The following is a 12,617-nucleotide window of genomic DNA, read 5'->3' as shown; positions in this document are numbered from 1 at the left end:
CAAGGTGGGCGGACTCTACCTGCCAATTATAGGCTCATTTCCCCGTTAGATACCACAGGAAAACTCTTTGGGACATTTGTGCTTGATGACCTTCAAAAATGGGTAGATCACTCGGGTATATTGAATTTTGCACAAACTGGGTTTAGACCTGGCTGCAGTACTGTCCACAATATCATGGTAATGGATACCCTTTATAGGGAAGCTTTGGCCGTGGGGGGCAGCCCCCTTTATTCCATATTTGTGGACTTGAGCGCAGCCTTTGATGGCGTCTGTAGACAAATATTGTGGGCCAAGATGAAGCGCTGGGGATGCCCCGAATGGTTACTTAGTGTGTTAAAAGGTTTACACCATGAGACATCGGTACGGGTGAGGATGGATAGTAGTGGTGGACTGTCTGCACATGTACTTACTAGTGCCGCGGTCAAACAGGGGTGCACACTTGCGCCCCTGCTTTATTGTATTTATACTCCAGACTTACCATTGATATTTACCCACTCTTTGGGTTGTTTTCCTAAAATAGGGTCCTGTTTGACCCCATGCATGCTATATGCGGACGATCTTGTGTTGTTTAACTTTACTTTTAGTGGTGTTAAGGGTATGTTTGAGAAACTTGCTGAATATACGATTGCCAATGAGCTGACTATAAATTTGGAAAAAACTAAGTTAATGATCGTGGGAGTGAAAACGATTAAGAGCCCGGTGTTTGTTACTAGTTTGGGAGTTATCGAGAGAGTCAACAAATACCCCTATTTGGGGTTGGAGATGAGTCCCTCTAGAACTTATTTGCATATTAAGGAAACTTAGAGACTTAAAGCAATGCAATTAATGAATTAAATTAGTAAATTTTCCACACAGACTGCAGGCTATTCATTAGAGGGTATTATTATGTTGTATAAACAATGTTTTAGCCCTATGGTACTTTTCAGTTTGGATGCCCTTGCTATGCCAGATTTGGTATGGCTTGACAGAATCGGGATACTTCGGGAAAACAGTCATCAGTCTGCCAAGGTCAATGCCTACTGAATATCTTAGATTGGAGCTGGGCTTGACTTCACTGAAGGGTCTAGCTATTATGAGCTAGGGGGGTATCTATTTGAAAAAGAATACCCTGCCGCAATGCAAATTACTTTGTCTGTTGGCAAGTCTGGTGGATCGTACGCAGAAAAGTGTCAGCAGGGACTTCGAAGTATAGGTTGTAAATTGCTTAGGGAAAATGTCTTGGAAACCGGACTTTAAGCGTGGTACCTGTTTTGAAACTTTAAAGCGTATATTTAAAAAGAAGGTATGCTTATGGGATTGGACTGAGTCCTATGCTCACCTGCATAGGCTACGGTCCCACGCTGAAGTGTCAAAGGTTGTACATGTATATCTTAAGGTGCAAAGGTATATATATATATATATATATATAATTTTTTGGCATTTTTAAAGCGCTCACACAGCCTGCGGGCATCGAGGCGCTATTACAGGAATAATTTTTTTTTAGTTGCATGATTGTCATTTTTGTCTTAGTTACATATTTATAACGCACTTAAATACCCACAGGTTTCTAAGTGCAGACCCATGGATCGAACCTGTGTTGCTTTGTGTCGTCTTGCTTCTAAGGCGAGCACGTTGCCGCTGAGCTATCCTTCCGGGACAATATTATGTTGTCCAATCCCTGCCCTGAGGATGTTTCTGCTGAAGCTCAGAACAAACCAGCTACCGACACTGATGAGCCTTGTGCCAATCTATAACATTGTCCGTAAGGAGCATAAATGTTGGATATGTAAAAGCAACAGCATGCTGGAATCTGCTAGACACTTGCTTACCGAATGTGTAGGGTTGGCACCTTCTATAATTGCGATTCTTGGGTATTTCGTACATGACACTGTGGCCATTAAGTCAGACCCATTTTGGACATACTGTTTGAATACTACGAATGGTAAGGTACATCTAGCACTATTTAGAATGTGGGAAATTATTATGAAAATCTTGCCAAGTATACAACACTAATGATATATTGCATTAGTTAATAGTTGCCTGATAGGCGGGGTGGACCATCGAGGCTGGAACATGGAGAAATTACGGGAGATTTTAATATGTAAGCTGGTTTTTACAGTTTTATTATTTTATGATTTTAAGATTAATTGATATGAATTCTTGTTTTAGGATAATATGAATGTAGGTGAGCTTTTGTATTGATGATATTATGGTTGCTACAATATGAGTATGATTTTTAATACACAGGAATACTGGTATTGCATTTGTTGTATTTGTACTTGTATTGAGTGATTATTGTTTAATTATGCGAATGTATTTGAATTTGTTAAATGAATGTAAAAGTTTAATCGCTATATACAAATAAAATAAAATATCTAAATATATTAGCAGTAGGGCTATGCCTATGAAAGATCCTATGAATATGCCCGGCTGAGAGATCACTTTTGTTTAAGCCTGTATTGATATCCACATATTGACCACTTTCTTGATGGTGCTCTTTTTCTTTTTCAACACACTTACTTGACTGTGTTTTAGGGGAATGTGTCCCTTTAAATCAGGGTTGTCCAACATACGGCCCGCGGGCCACAATGCGGCCCTCCAAGCCATTTTTTGTGGCCCGCGAGGCCGTATGTTGAACAACTGTTGAGTAAAAAAGAAAAAAAAAGTAAAAAAAAAATGTGCCTGTGCGTAAAAGTCTAACTTCCTCTGGTGACCCCATGGGGTCAACAGAGGTAGTTACAGTCCTCAGCCACGACGTGTTAATTTGTTTATTTATGCAATGTTTGTCGGATATCCGACAAACATTGCAGAAATAAATAAATTTGTCAACCCGGCTGGCACATCAAAACGCTGGGCGCTTCTGCCAGCTGCGACCAGGGAGGCTGCAAAAGGAGCACCAGCGTACTGGCGCCTGCAGAAAAGGGAAATGGAATCTCATAAGGCCAGAGGGGGTGAGGAAACCATGGCAGCCTGGAGGGCCCGCGCAGATGATTGACTTTACCCAACCCCCCCCCCCCACACCTCTGCGTACCACGCCTGAAACGCTCCGGAGCCTTCCTAAAATCAATGTGGGCTTCATTTGGAAGCAGGAACACACGGGGCCACAACACATTGGGAGATAAGTGGCCACAGGCAGAAACTGCAAAGAATTGATGCCGCCAGGAGCATTGTGTATTGGAACAGCAGAGGGAAAGCAGGCGTGACCCCTCGACATGGCAGGTTGTAAATTATACGACAACCACATTTTAAAGTGCATAGCCATCTGAAAAGAAGAAAGGGGAATACCGTGTGTACACAGCAAGCTGAAACCTCACTGGAACACCAGTTGCACGGCGGGCATACCCCATCGAGTTCTCTGGCACCTGAGCCAGCACAAAGGGTGACTGAAAGACCCTACCCTTTTGGACATACTACGGTTGAGCAGTAAACTACACTTAACTATGGCAGATGGGGGAAAAATGTATAAACACACGCACGCGGAACAAACGCCATTTTCTGTATCAGCTCAGGCACAATTGGAAGCAGGACAACACAGAGCTGAAAACATTGGGCGCAGGTTGGTGCACAGTTCATAACAGAGATCTGAATAAGAATAACAATGTGACCAACACATTTTTTGAACAAAACGCGGAGGAAGAATGCTGCCCCGACTCAAAGCACAAGCGGCGGGGAAAAGGAACACCAAAGGCTAGCGCACAATATGTTACCCTAGTAGTGCCCCAATAATACACTGCAACTTGCAAATGGGCCTCAGTGGACCACCTGCCAATGTTTCTGTAAGTTTCTTAAGAAAGTTACACATATTTTATTCAGAACCACATGGGGGGTGGGGTGGGAGCTTGACATATCGCAGATGGGAGCCCCAGTCCCTTTGCCAATTCAGTCCTACACCTTGCTGTGATGTATGATATGATAGGTTATTTATAACGTGCTTAATACCCATGCAGCAGTGATCCCAATCATAAAAGTAAAACAGGCAAGCCCAACAGGTATAACTTATTTTCACTCTTTTGGTAGCGCAGTCTGAGGGCAGCCTATACCCTTCAGGGGAGGTGTGAGCTGATACAGTTGCAACACAAAAAACAATAGTACTATGTTCACAAAATACCTTAGTTCATGTCTTTCGGATCTCATCAGAGCCAGGCTTTTCAGCATCAGACCAGGAGCATGGGTGCCTCTGCGCTGGGCTGGGGTCAAGTCGGAGAACAGCAGCCATGGGCCCCAATGAATGGGCCCCAATGATGCAGTTCTGTTTGGCAGTGTTGCTGATTTGCGGGTAAAAAACGCTGGGAACAGTAGGCCATGCCAAGTGGATGGCACTGGAAGACTCAGTGACCTCTGGGCCCGGACAAGGGAATACTTGCCTTTGGCGCTGTGCAGGCTCGGCTAACACAACACGGCATATGGTTGCGGCAAAGATGTCAAAGCTTCAGCATTGTCATTGAGCAGAACTCTGAGATTCAGGGGTGGTGGAGCGTCGAGGTCCAGGATGATTATGATGGTGTCAATGGGCCCAGCGCTGAGCAGCTCCGCTCAGGAGGGCCATGGGCCTGTGTGGGGCCGATAGGCCAGTGGGCAGACTGCAACAGGCCTGCTTGAACCATCCTGCGATTTATACAACTCTCGGGCCGAGCAGGGCCTGATGGGAGAAAGGAACTGCTACAATCTGCTCTTCTGCTGGGCTCTGCCTGCCGGAGCTTCCCCCTGCACACGGGACAGGCAGCTCTGCAGACGCTCAGAGCTTCCGGGGGGTGGGGGCCGGGGCTGGGTAAGGGCCTGCCTTCTCACCCTCGCTTAGCGGGGCTTCCAGAACTGGCCCAACCCCTGCCCTCTTGCATGCAACTCATACTTAACTGGCAGGGGAGAATCTGATCTCAAGGGCAGATCTCCCAGGGTGAGGTTTACCCATTGCACATCGGATTTGCTGACCCCTGCTATGTCCCCAAATGCGGGATACACGACTGCATTATTTCTGGTAGTGGGGGACTGCGTTCCTGCTCTCCCCCCGATTTATTGGTGAAAGAAAAGGTAAAGTGTGCACTAGGCCTGCTAGGTTTCATACTTTAAGATTGTGCTCACATTGCGTTTCTTCAATTAGGTTCACCTTTGGGTGATCGCTTTTCCACATTTTATCTTTTGAATAGAATTATGCTTCTTTCATCACCACAGAAGTAATGTATATTACAGAGATAAGCTGCCATATGTATTGGGCACACTGTACATGCTCAGGCAGCATCAATCATGCTTTGTACAGGACAATGCTGGCCAAAATTGGGAACAGCCAGCATAGACAAGTTGCTACAGAGGCATATTTTGGGTACAACCAGCATGACAATGTGTTACATCAGTGACAGTGCTGTCTTACACTGTGGACACATTGATCATTAAAATGTGTTGTGTTGTAAAATGTTCTTTTCTGCTGTTGGTGATATGGAATTTTCATGTTCCCCTTTAGGACTGATTGTAAACTTATGGCTTTTTGGTCACCTTTTCTGCTGTAAAATGCACCATTTCAACCCCATATTTGAAACAAAATTCTTGTGGGGGGAAACCCCCCAAACCCTCCCTAGATCCTTGTAGCTCCCTCGCTACGCTCGGTCGCCCCCACCATTTCAGAAAATTATTAACACACAGACACTGATAGAAATCACAAGCAACTAACCGTTGATCACTACCCATGACACCAATAGCTATCTTTGGGACTGTCAAAGGTCACTCAATATCGCTTTTTAATATACTGCTTTATGTGAGGTTGTTGACTTTTGGCTCGCCGGCCCACTGGGTGACAAAAAGTTAATACTTCGGCCCCACATTCAAAAAGGTTGGACAAGCCTGCTTTAAATTGTTCTGGGCAATCTCCTAAATAGCTGGCATCAGATCGTCGAAGGCTGTTAATAGAATGGCCTTACGTTGTTCAGGGGTGGCATGTACAAGCATTTTGAGCAGCGCAATGTTTCTCCATATGCATGTCGACATGGTGAAAGCACAACCGGCTACTGACAAGTTATTGCGATTAATGATATTTTTTAGATGTCTTATTAGGAGTATAAACCGCTGGTAGCTCCAGCAGAAATATATTGGTGCGCAATCTATAATCCTCTATAGTGGTGACTTTTAAATCAACCAGCTGATATCCGTAGGGCTTACTGGTCACATCTTCCAAAGCCTCAAATAAAAAAACACGTTTTGAACGGATGCATCTGTCGAGGTATCACAGCTAATTGTTGATTGCAGGGTTTCATCCTGTAAGTGCATTGAAAGTGCATGACTGTTGGGAGTGGTTGCTCTTATTTCCTGGCTCCTGTTTGCCTGCCTGAGGTGCCGCCAGCAAGAGGAAGCAACTGCTGTGCTGAAACCCAAAGTGTGTCACAAGAGAAACAGCTTAAAGAGCATTTGTTCTCTGCCTGTGGACACTTCCCCTCACCAAGCCTCCTTTTTATTACTTAAACCAGGTGCACGCGCATCTTGCACGCGCATCCTGGAAGTGCATTGAAAGTGCAGGACTGCTGGGACTGGTCGCCCTTATTTCCTGGCCCCTGTTTGCCTGCCTGGGGTGCCGTCGGCAAGAGGAAGCACCTGCTGTGCTGAAACCCAGAGTGTGTCACGAGAGGAAGCAGCTTCAAGTAAATATATGGACTTGGCTTGTGTTTGGGACTTGTGTTATCGCAGGGTTTTTAAAATAAAAGAATATAGCTAGCGTTTAGTGTTATAGATCTGTTGCTCTTTCCCTTGCTGAACAAGCTCTGCACAATATAACAAATTCTTAGATTGAAGTGATGGGAATATTGAGTGAAAGCTTATCTAGCTGAGCGCTCTGCCCACCCTCAGTCCATATGAAATCATCCACGATGATCATATTCATCATGCTCAGCAGCAGTAAACAATGGTCGTTGAGACTTTCCACCATACCTTCTACAAACCGAAGGCGCTCAAACTATTGTTGCAAGGTGGTATAAAGAGGTTGCCAGCATCTATACAACCAAACAGTATTATTGGGGAGGACTCATCATGGTGTGGGCGTTTTCTAGCGGTTTTCTGACAAAGTAACTCTTGCTGCAACTGGAAGGCCCTGCTAGCACACATACGCGAACAGATATTGTAGCCTGGTATCCATAACTCCGAATAGTCCTGCGTTAATGCACCATCTACAGATATCTACATTTGAACTTCCTTTGGGATTAACTCACTACAGGGTCTGCTAAAGCAAACGCTGATGTGCCTGTGCTTCTTTATTCAGCGTTTAAGTGCTCCGTGGCAAGCTACAATTAAAAATGCAAGGCCTTCTCCATTTTACCCAGAAATTGTGAATAAAAACATGTGAAAGCTCTGTATATTTTCTTCAAGAATATGGCTTTAAAGGCTGTATGAAACCCCCATCCATTGTGTATCGCACATGACATACCTTTAAATGCTTTAATGAATTATCAGGCATATGGTGGCCCCATCCCCAACCCCACAAAACAATGTTCATAATTACAACTGTTGTGGCCACCATCACAGTCTGTAGTGCCGGCTAGGGGCTATCAACACCACTACCTACAGCGTTCCATGATTGTTGCCTTGATAGTGGCATTACCCTAGATGCATGACTCCTTGTGATAACAAAACAATGGGCGCCATTGCAGGTCATTGGGCCCACAGTTAGGTGTCCATTTGTTGAGACATTTCCAAGTTACCTGTTGCCATTGAGGAACCAGAAAAGCTGCTCTCCATCATCGGGGTGTCCCATCCATACAGCCTTGCTGGGGGCCACAACTCTCCAATGCCCCTTGCTGAATCTGAAGAACTACTCCATTGCATTGGAGTGCCCCATCCGTTCACCCATGCTGGGGGCCACACACCAACAGTGGCCCTTGCAGAATCAGAGAAAACATGCAACTCAATCTTTGTGGCCCCAAAAGAGCTGGAATGTGTTGAATCCGATGCAGAAAACACCATGGTCAGAACGTCTGACGGTTGCAGGGTTCCACAGTCCATTCCTTCAGAGTCTGCCTGTTGCTCAATCCCACTGTTGAAATACATGGTGTCTCTAAAAATACAAAGAGAATATAGAATCAGAATAGGGCATTTTTTACACATTGACAATCACTGCATTGTGATATTCAAATATAATTTTAAAATAATTCTATTTTCAAATATTAATGGATACTATTTTACTGTTCCCCTGGTAAACACAATAAAACATTCAATATTTCAAGCAAATTCTGTGAAAGAATCCCAGCTACACTGCTTAACCAAAATGTGGGATCTTTGACACATGCTCGAATCCCACTGTGCATGGCCTGCTAAAATAGGGAGTTGTGTGACTAAAGATAAAACTTCTTCTAGGTTAGGACCTAGAGTTTGGTAAATATATTGTAACAGAAAGGGTATCTTACCCATTGAATTCTTTATGCATGGGTGCTGCATCAATATTCAAAAAGAGGGGTCACAGTAAATGTTCATAAGTTCCCAAATCGAAGCATCAGCAAAAGGATAGTCACTTTATCTTTCGTAAAATCAGACAGTGAGGAGGGGGGGTGGTATTTATTTGCTCACCTATTCCATTGTTGCTCTTTTATTTATTATTTCATTATTTTCAAGTGTAGAAAAACATGTTACTTATTTCAGCAAATTTCCATACATAGTGACAGAAAGGTATATTCATAAAGGTAGCGAAAGTTTCTTTCGCTCATATCAACCATCATATACATCATAGTTTAACAGATACAAATATTCGAAAGTACGTGTATAATCTGCGTGTATGCAATCCGTAAAACAGGGGTTCAATCTACTGAGACATACAGAAAGCTTATGTTAGTTCATACACACGCGCATAAACAATATAAATGCGTATATAGGTGTGTATGGTGATAACCCAAACGTTATAATTCGGTCTATGTTTTTAGTTGTGGTCATCATGTCTGTTGGTTTCTCTATATTTGTAATCTTAGACTAGTACTTCCTAGGTGAGGTAGAGGTTGCATTTGGTCGACGTCACTAGTTGTTAGTATAGGGTGCGTGAGAGGGACGAAAACACGATGATGGTGTTTCCCCTTCCCTTGGATGTTACGTCAGCTACTGGTTTAGCACGCCTTCTTCTGGACTATTACGGTGATGAACCCCCAGAGTGGAAACATCAAGTGGAGTAATTACTTGTAGCTAGATTTGTATCAAGCTGAGGATGCTTTAAAACAACAAGGTGAATTTCGAAAAAGTAGGTAGCTTATTAGCAACTGACTTTGGAGACCAGGAGGCCACATCAAAGTGGCCTGTGGGGTGGGGGAGTAATAGAGGTAGGAATGTAGAACCCTGGAGTGTAAATGTAGGAGCTCTGTGGAGAGGTAAACATAGACATACAAGAGGTATAAGCCTAATGGCGAGTATTGTCATTGTAGAGTTGTACACATTGTCCCAAACTTGTTGGGGGACGGAACATTGAAAATAGTAACCTTGTTGTTGGCAGGTAGGCGATCATACATCTGTGCCTCTGTTGTTTGTTCCAAATACGATGCAGGGGCTTCATTTTACCATTGGAAAAATAGTGCAAGAAGGGGGGTCATGTGTAGTAGTGTATCCCCAGGGGGGATTCTGCACATAAACATGTAAGTGGAACATGCCACAACTGGCAGGGGAGCTTGAGTTACCTGCACGCATGGTTAAATGTGCATTTTCTGGGTGCGTTGCCGGAGTCTCAGTCAAGAAGTCCCTTGATGTGCCTGGGAGGAGGAATCCTTCTCTACTGCAAGAGTTAAGGGAAAGGCAGGTGCAACTGAGAGTGCTAACTTGAAGGTACTGTAGATCATAGTATATGACACGTAGAACAAAATAAGTGGGCATGTATAAAGGTATTTCGCTACTCCGTTGTTTGGATGGAGTAGATCGATAAAAAATGTCAATGAACATGTGGGTGGCAGTGATAATCATGATAAACGTGTTAATTGTGATAAACATGCGGGTGGCAGATAGTCCCAGCTACACTGCTTTACCAAAATGTGGGATCTTTGACAGATACTCAAATCCCACAGTGCATGGTCTGCCAAAATTGGGAGTTCACAAAACCCTGCATCTTTGATACATAGTAACCTCGGCTGTCACACCTGGTCAGACTCTGTCTTTGATTAATGAACGAGCTGGCCTGTTAAATATTTGCACCCTTGAAATATTTTACAATAATTGGGACCACACGAGTTAGAAGAAGCACATATGGAAGAATTTGTTGTGTGTGTTTGTGTGCATGCGATTATAGTGTGTCATGCAGATGAGAAAGTTGAGTGTCTTGTTGCAACTCCAATCACCGGGCCAACCTTAAATGTCTGCTGGATTTGTACAAAAATAGCACACTATTAAAATGTAAAAGATCAAAACCTACAGTTGTAAAATACAAAAGTTACACAGTATTAAAAGATAAAAAATATAAAAAGACAAAAAACAGCATATCATGAAGCACTAACATTTATTCCCATTTTAACGTTGTTCTCGAGTCCCAATAGCTTTTAACTTTTACACCAAACCCTCCACGGGTACTGGGCAACCCTAGAATGTGTAAACCTAGCAGTACAGTGCAGTATCTTATAGGCTGCTTTAACTATTCTAGTGCCAACCTTTTTTTTAATAATCATAATAACCAGCTTTCCCTTAAAGCAGAATGATGCGGACAGAAGAATAAAAAAGGAATGGGGCGAGGGCACCAATATTACTTAGTCACAATTAGTGTGGGGAAGCCTGGGTTTTAGACTGGCGATGGGTATAAACTTTCAGAGGGCAAACAGCTAAGGGCCTGGTATAAAGCAAGTTTTCCAAGGAGGCTTTTGTAAATCAGGGCGATATATTTCTGTTCTAGTTAATACATCAAAATAGGCTTTCGGATGCAACTGCTCTTAACCTCTAAGCGTGAAACACCACTTATAGAATTATTTAAACTATCCCCGCACTCAATTAAGATGTAAAAGAGCCTTGTGACTAAATAAGGACCTGCAAGAGAGTCTGCATTTTTGACACAGTTGCAATACTTTAATCGGGGAAATTGTCATCCCTCCCTTGTTCATGGAGTGGAGCATGTGTACATTAAATGCACAACTGAATGTGTAGGGAAAACCAGGGTTATTACATGCAAAAAGATCACGGACAGCCCGTAGAACCAAACTGACATGACGCTCTCCAGACCCCAAGAATGTACAGGTTATATAGCGTGAAAACGGTTATTCGCATACATCACACTATGCCAATGATGCCCAAATCCGCATCCCTCTCTCGTGGAACTATGAACATGACTCCAGCAATATCAACAGAATCTATGACACTATTGAAGCCTGGATGGCCACACATCAACTCTGCCTGAATGATGACAAGACAGAAATCCTGATAGTCGGCCCACCTTCACGTCCAGCCAAACTTGACCCAGCTTTCCTCTCCTTCCCCATTAATGCCTGCACCATTCCTGTCTCCAACACTGTCAAAATGCTAGGCTTCCACTTGGACTCTAGCCTCAGCATAACCCGCCATGTCAATGCTATTGCATCATCAGCGGCCAACACCAGTGAACTCTTGAATGTGGCAAAACATTTCCTCTCCTCACAAGATAGACTAGCCAGAGCTGTAATTGGTTCCCGGCTTGACTACTGTAACTCCAGCACTTCAGAGTGCAACCTTAACAAGCTCCAGACTATCCATAACAAAGCCATCAGGGCCGCTATGGCCTTATCCAAATGTGACCATGTTTCAGCTCATAGAAAAGCTGAACATTGGCTACCAGTCAGAGAACATATCAATTCTCTCAATCACTCATCGATGTCTCTCCAATTCTGCTCCAACCCAACTCTTGCAGAGGGTCACCAGGAATGGCTCTTCTAGACCCACAAGACCAATTTACAGCCACAGACTGATCACCCCATGCTTCAGATACAGGAAAGCTTTCCAGTCATTGCCACCCGTCTGTGGAACAACCTGCCTCCTCACCTGCACTCTGAGCCTTCATACTGGCCTTTCAGGAAACAACTCATATCCAGCGTACTCCACTGACAATTTACCTTTATCGTATTGAACTACTCTCCCTCCTGCTGAACTCCCTCTTCCTACCTTGTCCCCACACCGGTGACTTGATGCCTGTGGGTTTTGTGCGCTCTACGAATTTCAAAATAAATAAATAGGTTACAATATCATCCCACCACCCTCATTGTCTACCACATGCTAACACCACCTATATTCCCTGGACCGATTGGCCACACCTTATTTAAACCCATTCCCCTATCTCCGTGGCCCACTACATCGTCACTATTGAATCCAGATACATGATTGGCTAACAGGTATACTGATGCACTAATAAATCATGACTGTCACGTGATGTCCACCCCTCCAAACGAGACTCGTTCAAAGTAAGACTGACAAGGCCAACTCTGCTTTGATAAGACAATGGGCCATCTTATTATACCAGACGCCATGGCGCACACAAGCTGCACCCCCAACCTTGTACTGAATTTACTGGCATCACCTCTGCTCCTCCTATCCCAAAACAGAGAACATTCCAGACATGGCTCCCCCTTACCTTCTTCAAACCCCAGGTGCCCAGTAATGACATGAGCAGGGCACCACTCTTGAGTCTGAATTTAAGGGATTTATTTGCTTTGGTTATGTGTCAACTTGTAGTTCAAATGGGATGA

General features: G+C 43.9%; 1 non-coding gene across 1 annotated transcript; it reads left to right on the top strand.

Moving 5' to 3' along the window:
* Positions 1-4,824: 4,824 nt before the first annotated feature.
* Positions 4,825-4,986, top strand: LOC138474923 (U1 spliceosomal RNA). Its single transcript, XR_011269143.1, has one exon. It is a non-coding gene; the product is annotated as a U1 spliceosomal RNA (small nuclear RNA).
* Positions 4,987-12,617: the final 7,631 nt, after the last annotated feature.

Source organism: Ambystoma mexicanum, chromosome 8 (genome assembly GCF_040938575.1).
Source record: "Ambystoma mexicanum isolate Mex_15411 chromosome 8, UKY_AmexF1_1, whole genome shotgun sequence".
Classification (NCBI taxonomy): domain Eukaryota; kingdom Metazoa; phylum Chordata; class Amphibia; order Caudata; family Ambystomatidae; genus Ambystoma; species Ambystoma mexicanum.
Note: the sequence above shows the minus strand (reverse complement) of the source record. Positions and strands in the feature narration are given on the sequence as shown.